This window comes from Arachis hypogaea, chromosome 9, assembly GCF_003086295.3.
Source record: "Arachis hypogaea cultivar Tifrunner chromosome 9, arahy.Tifrunner.gnm2.J5K5, whole genome shotgun sequence".
NCBI classification, from domain to species: domain Eukaryota; kingdom Viridiplantae; phylum Streptophyta; class Magnoliopsida; order Fabales; family Fabaceae; genus Arachis; species Arachis hypogaea.
In genome coordinates this window covers 38865373-38874822 of record NC_092044.1, presented here as the reverse complement: position 1 = coordinate 38874822, position 9450 = coordinate 38865373, and the positions used below count along the sequence as shown (strand labels likewise).

At 37.9% G+C, this 9450-nt stretch overlaps 1 non-coding gene across 1 annotated transcript; it reads left to right on the top strand.

The window, feature by feature from the left end:
- Window positions 1-353: 353 nt before the first annotated feature.
- Window positions 354-461, top strand: LOC112713238 (small nucleolar RNA R71). The gene has a single exon (XR_003158212.1). It is a non-coding gene; the product is annotated as a small nucleolar RNA R71 (small nucleolar RNA).
- The last annotated feature ends 8989 nt before the right edge of the window (window positions 462-9450 follow it).

The following is a 9450-nucleotide window of genomic DNA, read 5'->3' as shown; positions in this document are numbered from 1 at the left end:
GGATCATAGGCTTCTTCTTCAGAAGATGCCTCTTTAGTATTGTTGGATGCATTTTGCCATCCATTCAGACTTTGAGAAATCATGTTGACTTGCTGAGTAAATATTTTGTTCTGAGCCAATATGGCATTCAGAGCATCAATCTCAAGAACTCCCTTCCTCTGAGGCATCCCATTATTCACAGGATTCCTCTCAAAAGTGTACATGAATTGGTTATTTGCAACCATGTCAATAAGTTCTTGAGCTTCTGCAGGTGTTTTCTTTAGGTGAATGAATCCACCTGCAGAATGGTCTAATGACATCTTAAAGAACTCAGATAGACTATAATAGAATATATCCAAAATGATCCACTCTGAAAGCATGTCAGAAGGACATCTTTTGGTCATCTGCTTGTATCTTTCCCAAGCTTCATAGAGGGATACACCATCTTTTTGTTTGAAGGTCTGAACATCCACTCTAAGCTTGCTCAGCTTTTGAGGAGGAAAGAACTTAGCCAAGAAGGCCATGACCAGCATATCCCAAGAGTCCAGGCTATCTTTAGGTTGTGAGTCCAACCATGTTCTAGCTCTGTCTCTTACAGCAAAAGGGAAAAGTATAAGCCTGTAGACTTCAGGATCTACTCCATTAGTCTTAACAGTCTCACAGATCTGCAAGAACTCAGTTAAAAACTAATAGGGATCTTCTGATGGAAGTCCATGAAACTTGCAGTTCTGTTGCATTAGAGCAACTAGTTGAGGCTTCAACTCAAAATTGTTAGCTCCAATGGCAGGGATTGAGATGCTTCTTCCATCAAACTTGGAAGTGGGTGTAGTATAATCACCAAGCATCCTCCTTGCATTATTATTTTCGGCTGCCATCTCCTCTTCCTTTTCAAAAATTTCTGTAAGGTTGTTTCTGGATTGTTGTAATTTAGCTTCTCTTAGTTTCCTCTTTAGAGTCCTTTTAGGTTTAGGGTCTGCTTCAACAAGAATATTCTTGTCCTTGCTCCTGTTCATATGAAAAAGAAGGGAACAAAAAATAATAATAATAGGGATCCTCTTTACCATTGTAGAAATATTCATTTATGTTAGTAGAAGAATAAAAGAATAGAAGAGGGAAAAAGTAGGAATCCAAACACAGGGGGGAAGAGTGAGTTCTAATTCTTGAGATGAAGAGAAGTGTTAGTAAATGAATGAATAAATAGAAAGAGATGAGAGAGAGGGGTTTTCGAAAATTAACTTAAAATAAAAGAAAAATATTTTTGTTTTTTTTAAATTAAAGTTAAAATTCGAAAACTAAGAGAAGGAATAAAATCAAAATTAGAATTCGAAATAATTAGTTAATTAAAAGAATTTTGAAAAAAGAGGGAGGTAATTTTCAAAAATTAGAGAGAGAAAAGTAGTTAGGTGGTTTTGAAAAAGATAAGAAACAAACAAAAAGTCAATTAGTTAGTTGAAAAAGATTTGAAAATCAATTTTAAAAAGATAGGAAGTTAGAAAAGATTTTTGAAATTGATTTTGAAGAAAGATATGATTTGAAAAAGATATGTTTGAAAAGATATGATTGAAAAGATATGATTGAAATTTATTTTGAAAAAGAATTAATTTTTAAAATCAAAATTGATTACTTGACAAATAAGAAACTAAAAGATATGATTCTAGAATTTAAAGATACCTTTCTTAACAAGAAGGTAACAAACTTCAAATTTTTGAATCAATCACATTAATTGCTAGTAAAGTTTTCGAAAAATTTGAAATGAAATTAAGAAAAAGATTTTGAAAAATATTTTTAAATTTTCGAAAATCATAAAAGAAAAATGAAAAAGGTTTGATTTTTGAAAAAGATTTTGAAAAGATAAGATTTTTAAAATTGAAAATTTGACTTGACTTATAAGAAATAGCTAAGTTTTAAAAATTTTTGACTAAGTCAACTCAAATTTTCGAAAATTATGAGCAAAATAAGGAAAAGATATTTTTTTATTTTTGAATTTTTAACGAGGAGAGAGAAAAACACAAAATGACTCACAACATGAAAATTATGAATCAAAACACATGATGCATGCAAGAACACTATGAATGTCAAGATGAACACCAAGAACACTTTGAAGATCAAGATGAACTTCAAGACTTATTTTTGAAAATTTTCAAGAAAAGAAAAACATGCAAGACACGAAACTTAGAAATGTTCAATGCTTAGACACTATGAATGCAAAAATGCATATGAAAAACAACAAAAAACACAAAATAAGAAAATATCAAAATCAAACAAGAAGACTTACGAAGAACAACTTGAAGATCATGAAGAACACCATGCATGAGTTTTCGAAAAATGCACAAATTTTTAAAGACATGCAATTGACACTAAACTTAAAAATTGACACTAGACTCAAACAAGAAACACAAAATATTTTTTTATTTTTTTGATTTTATAATTTTTTTATTTTTTTCGAAAATAAATTTTGGAAAAACGAAAAAGAAGGAAAAATTTTGAAAAACTTTTTGAAATTTTTTTTTTGAAAAGAAAATTACCTAATCTGAGCAACAAGATGAACCGTCAGTTATCCAAACTCAAACAATCCCCGGCAACAAAATTGGTGCACGAAATTGTGATCATCAACAATGGCACCAAAAACTTGGTAGCGCTCTCAAACGTGAATCACACTTTGTCACAACTCCACACAACTAACCAGCAAGTGCACTGGGTCGTCCAAGTAATACCTTACGTGAGTAAGGGTCAATCCCACGAAGATTGTTAGTATGAAGCAAGCTATGGTCATCTTGTAAATCTTAGTCAGGCAGATTATAATGGTTATAGAGGTTTCGAAATTAATAAGAAATAAAACATAAAATAAAGATAGAGATACTTATGTAAATCATTGGTAGAAATTTCAGATAAGTGTATGGAGATGCTGTGTTTCTTCTGAATCTTTGCTTTCCTACTGCCTTCATCCAATCCTTCTTATTCCTTTCCATGGCAAGCTGTATGTAGGGCATCACCGTTGTCAATGGCTATGATGAGCGGATAATTTATACACTTTTTGGCATTATTTTTAGGTAGTTTTTAGTAGGATCTAGCTACTTTTAGGGATGTTTTCATTAGTCTTTATGCTAAATTCACATTTCTGAATTTTACAATGATTTTGTGTGTTTTTCTGTGATTTCAGGTATTTTCTGGCTGAAATTGAGGGACCTGAGCAAAACTCTGATAAAAGGCTGTCAAAGGACTGCTGATGCTGTTGGATTCTGATATCCCTGCACTCGAAATGGATTTTCTGGAGCTACAGAACTCCAAATGGCACGCTCTTGACGGAATTGGAAGGTAGACATCCAGAGCTTTCCAGCAATATATAATAGTCCATACTTTATTTGAGATTAGACGATGCAAACTGGCACTCAACGCTAGTTCCATGTTGCATTCTGGAGTCAAACGCCAGAAACACGTCACGAACCAGAGTTGAACGCCAAAAACACGTTACAATGTGGCGTTCAACTCCAAGAGAAGCCTCTGCATATGTAAAGCTCAAGCTCAGCCCAAGCACACACCAAGTGGGTCCCGGAAGTGGATTTTTGCATCAATCACTTACTTTTGTAAACCCTAGTAGCTAGTCTAGTATAAATAGGACATTTTACTATTGTATTAGACATCTTTGGACGTTTAGTTCTTAGACCATGGGGGCTGGCCATTCGGCCATGCCTGGACCATCACTTATGTATTTTCAATGATGGAGTTTCTACACACCATAGATTAAGGGTGTGGAGCTCTGCTGTACCTCGAGTTTCAATGCAATTACTACTATTTTCTATTCAATTCAGTTTATTCCTGTTGTAAGATATTCGTTGCACTTCACCATGACGAATGTGATGATCCATGACACTCATCATCATTCTCACCTATGAACGCGTGACTGATGGTGCACGAAATTGCAATCACACTTTTGCAATTCCGCACAACTAACCAGCAAGTGCACTGGGTCATCCAAGTAATACCTTACGTGAGTAAGAGTCGATCCCACGGAGATTGTCGGCTTGAAGCAAGCTATGGTTATCTTGTAACTCTTAGTCAGGATATCAATAATTATCAGGGTTGATTGTAAAAAGTAAAAGAACATGAAATAAGTACTTGTTTTGCAGTAATGGAGAACAGGTTGAGGTTTTGGAGATGCTCTATCTTCTGAATCTCTGCTTTCCTACTGTCTTCTTCTTTAGGCACGCAAGACTCCTTCCATGGCAAGCTGTATGTAGGGTTTCACCGTTGTCAATGGCTACCTCCCATCCTCTCAGTGAAAATGTTCAACGCACTCTGTCACAGCACGGCTAATCATCTGTCGGTTCTCAATCAAGTTGGAATAGAATCCAGTGATTCTTTTGCGTCTGTCACTAACGCCCAGCCTTCAGGAGTTTGAAGCTCGTCACAGTCATTCAATCCTTGAATCCTACTCAGAATACCACGGACAAGGTTTAGACCTTCCGGATTCTCCTGAATGCTGCCATCAATTCTAGCTTATACCACAAAGATTTTGATTAAGGAATCCAAGAGATATCTACTCAATCTAAGGTAGAACGGAGGTGGTTGTCAGGCACACATTCATAGGTGAGAATGATGATGAGTGTCACAGATCATCACATTCATCAGGTTTAGGAACAAGTGATATCTTAGAATAGAAGCAAGCGTGATTGAATGAAAAACAGTAGTAATTGCATTAATCCATCAAGACACAGCAGAGCTCCTCACCCCCAACCATGGGGTTTAGAGACTCATGCTGTAGAAGATACAATAAGAAACGTGTAAAGTGTCATGAGGTGTCGATACAATGTCAAAAGATCCTATTAATAGTGAACTAGTAACCTAGGGTATACATAAATGAGTAAATGACATAAAAATCCACTTCCGGGGTCCACTTAGTGTGTGCTTGGGCTGAGCATTGAAGCTTTCATGTGTAGAGACTTTTTCTGGAGTTAAACGCCAGCTTTTATGCCAGTTTGGGCATTTAACTCCAATTTTTGTGCCAGTTCCGGCGTTAAACGCCGGGAATTCTGAAGCTGATTTGCAACACCGGTTTGGGCCATCAAATCTCGGGCAAAGTATGGACTATTATACATTGCTAGAAACCCCAGGATGTCTACTTTCCAACGCAATTGAGAGCGCGCCAATTGAGTTTCTGTCGCTCCAGAAAATCCACTTCGAGTGCAGGGAGGTCAGAATCCAACAGCATCTGCAGTCCTTTTCAGCCTCTGAATCAGATTTTTGCTCAGGTCCCTCAATTTCAGCCAGAAAATACCTGAAATCCCAAAAAAAACACACAAACTCATAGTAAAGCCCAGAAAAGTGAATTTTAAATAAAAACTAATAAAAACATACTAAAAACTAACTAAAATGTACTAAAAACATACTAAAAATAGTGCCAAAAAGCGTATAAATTATCCGCTCATCACAACGCCAAACTTAAATTGTTGCTTGTCCCCAAGCAACTGAAAATCAAATAGGATAAAAAGAAGAGAACATACTATAGACTCCAAAATATCAATGAAACTTAGCTCCAATTAGATGAGCGGGACTAGTAGCTTTTTGCTTCTGAACAGTTTTGGCATCTCACTTTATCCTTTGAAGTTTAGAATGATTGGCATCTATAGGAACTCAGAATTCAGATAGTGTTATTGATTCTCCTAGTTAAGTATGATGATTCTTGAACATAGCTACTTTATGAGTCTTGGCTGTGGCCCAAAGCACTCTGTCTTCCAGTATTACCACCGGATACATACATGCCACAGACACATAACTGGGTGAACCTTTTTAGATTGTGACTCAGCTTTGCTAGAGTTCCCAATTAGAGGTGTCCAGGGTTCTTAAGCACACTCTTTTTTCCTTGGATCACTTTTTATTTCTACCCTTGCCTTTTGGTTTAAAGGGTTATTGGCTTTTTCTGCTTGTTTTTTCTTCTTCTCTTCTTTTTTTTTCTTTTTTTATTTTTTATTTTTTGCTTTTTCTTGCTTCAAGAATCAATTTGATGATTTCTTTAGATCCTCAATAACATTTCTCCTTTTCCATCATTCTTTCAAGATCCAACAAATTTAACATTCTTTAAACAACAAATTCAAAAGACATATACACTGTTCAAGCATTTATTCAGAAAACAAAAAGTATTGTCACCACATCAAACTAATTCAACTAGTTTCAGAGATAAATTCGAAATCCTGTACTTCTTGTTCTTTTGTAATAAAAAAATTTTTCATTTAAGAAAGGTGATGGATACCAATGATCATGTAATAAGACACAAACATAGATAAACATAAGCATTAAAATTCGAAAAATAGAAAATAAAGAACAAGGAGATTAAAGAACGGGTCCACCTTAGTGATGGCGGCTTGTTCTTCCTCTTGAAGATCTTATGGAGTGCTTGAGCTCTTCAATGTCTCTTCCTTGCCTTTGTTGCTCCTCTCTCATGATTCTATGATCTTTTTTAATTTCATGGAGGAGGATGGAATGTTCTTGGTGCTCCACCCTTAGTTGTCCCATGTTGGAACTCAATTCTCCTAGGGAGGTATTGATTTGCTCCCAATAGTTTTATGGAGGAAAGTGCATCCCTTGAGATGAATCTCTCCATCTCCCATGGCTCGGAGGTGGAAGCTTTTGCCTTCCCTTTCCTCTTTCTAGAGGTTTCTCCGGCCTTAGGTGCCATAAATGGTTATGGAGAAACAAAAAACAACGCTTTTACCACACCAAACTTAGAAGGTTTGCTCGTCCTCGAGCAAAAGAAGAAAGAAAAGAGAGAGTGGTGGGGTAGGTGGGGATCCTGTGGGGTCCACAGATCCTGAGGTGTCAAGGATAATTCATCCCTACACCAAGTGGTGAGCAAAAATGCTCCTTCTGCCAATCCTGGCGTTAAACGCCGGGCTGGTGCCCATTTCTGGCGTTTAACGCCAGCTTGGTGCCCATTCCTGGTGTTTAACGCCAGTCTGGTGCCCCTTTTTCCGGCGTTAAACGCCTAGAATGGTGCCAGACTGGGCGTTAAATGCCCATTTGCTTCCCTTACTGGCGTTTAAACGCCAGCAAGTTTTCCTCTAGGGTGTGCTATTTTTCTTTCTATTTTTCATTCTGTTTCTGCTTTTTCAATTGATTTTGTGACTTTCCATAATCATCAACCTATAGAAAACATAAAATAACAAAGGAATAATAATAAATATAACATTGGGTTGCCTCCCAACAAGCGCTTCTTTAATGTCAGTAGCTTGACAGTGGGCTCTCATGGAGCCTCACAGATACTCAGAGCCATGTTGGAACCTCCCAACACCAAACTTAGAGTTTGAATGTGGGGGTTCAACACCAAACTTAGAAGTTGGTTGTGGCCTCCCAACACTAAACTTAGAGTTTGACTGTGGGGGCTCTGTTTGACTCTGTTTTGAGAGAAGCTCTGCATGCTTCCTTTCCGTGGTTACAGAAGGGGAACCTTGAGTCTTATAGTTTGCACAGTCTATAAGCCACGGAGCTACCTGAATAGCAAATAATTTCTCATCCGGAAAGGTTTCAGAGATCTCAGTAGGAGGGAGGAATGCTCTTGCTACTGGTTCTATCCGGGACAGGTGATCAACTACTTGATTCTCTGTCCCTTTTCTGTCTCTTATTTCTATATCAAACTCTTGCAGAAGCAACACCCATCTTATGAGCCTGGGTTTTGAATCCTGCTTTGTGAGTAGATATTTAAGAGCAGCATGGTCAGTGTACACAATCACTTTTGATCCTACTAAATAAGATTTGAACTTGTCAGTGGCATAAACCACTGCAAGTAACTCCTTTTCTGTAGTTGTGTAGTTCTTCTGTGCATCATATAGAATACGGCTGCCATAATAAATGACGTGCAGAAGCTTACCATGCCTTTGTCCCAATACTGCACCAATGGCATGGTCACTGGCATCACACATTAGTTCAAATGGTAATGTCTAATTTGGTGCAGAGATGACTGGTGCTGTGACCAGCTTAGCTTTCAGAGTCTCAAACATCTGCAGACACTCCTTATCAAAGATAAATGGCGTGTCAGCAGCTAGCAGATTACTCAGAGGTTTGGCAATTTTTGAAAAATCCTTTATAAACCTTCTGTAGAATCCTGCATGCCCCAGAAAGCTTCTGACTGCCTTAACATTGGCAGGTGGTGGTAATTTTTCAATTACCTCCACCTTAGCTTGATCCACCTCTATTCCTTTGTTCAAAATTTTATGCCCAAGGACAATTCCTTCAATCACCATGAAGTGACATTTTTCCCAGTTTAAAACTAGGTTGGTCTCTTGGCATCTTTTTAGAACAAGTGCTAGATGGTTAAGGCAGGAGCTGAATGAGTCTCCAAATACTGAGAAGTCATCCATGAAGACTTCCAGGAACTTTTCTACCATATCAGAGAAGATAGAAAGCATGCACCTCTGAAAGGTTGCAGGTGCATTGCATAGACCAAAAGGCATCCTTCTGAAGGCAAATGCTCCAGAAGGACATGTGAATGCTGTTTTCTCTTGGTTCTGAGGGTCTACTGCAATTTGGTTGTAACATGAATAGCCATCCAAAAAGCAGTAGTATTCATGACCTGCTAGTCTCTCTAGCATCTGGTCTATGAATGGTAAAGGAAAATGATCTTTTCTGGTGACTGTATTGAGCCTTCTGTAGTCAATACACATGCGTCACCCTGTAACTGTTCTTGTAGGAACTAGTTCATTCTTTTCATTATGAACCACTGTCATGCCTCCCTTCTTGGGGACAACGTGGACAGGGCTCACCCAGGGGCTATCTGAAATAGGATAAATAATCCCAGCGTCTAGTAACTTAGTGACCTCTTTCTGCACCACCTCCTTCATGGTTGGATTTAGCCGCCTCTGTGGTTGAACCACTAGCTTAACATCATCCTCCAATAGGATCTTGTGCATGCATCTTGCTGGGCTAATGCTCTTAAGATCACTTATGGACCACCCAAGAGCTGTCTTGTGTGTCCTTAGCACTTGAATTAGTGCTTCCTCTTCCTGTGGATTTAAAGCAGAGCTTATGATCACTGGAAAAGTGTCACCCTCTCCCAGAAATGCATATTTCAGGGATGGTGGTAGTGGTTTGAGCTAAGGTTTAAGAGGTTTCTCCTCTTCCTGAGGAATTTTCAGAGGTTCTTTTATTTCCTTTAGTTCCTCCAGATCAGGCTGAACATCTTTAAAGATGTCCTCTAGCTCTGATTCGAGACTTTCAGTTATATTGACCTCCTCCACCAAAGAGTCAATAATATCAGTGCTCATGCAGTCATTTGATGTGTTTGGATGCTGCATAGCCTTAACAACATTCAACTTGAACTCATCCTCATTGACTCTCAGGGTTAATTCCCCTTTTTGGACGTCAATGAGGGTTCGTCCAGTTGCTAGGAAAGGTCTTCCTAGAATGAGAGTTGCACTCTTGTGCTCCTCCATTTCCAGCACTACAAAGTCAGTGGGAAAGGCAAATGGTCCAACCTTGACA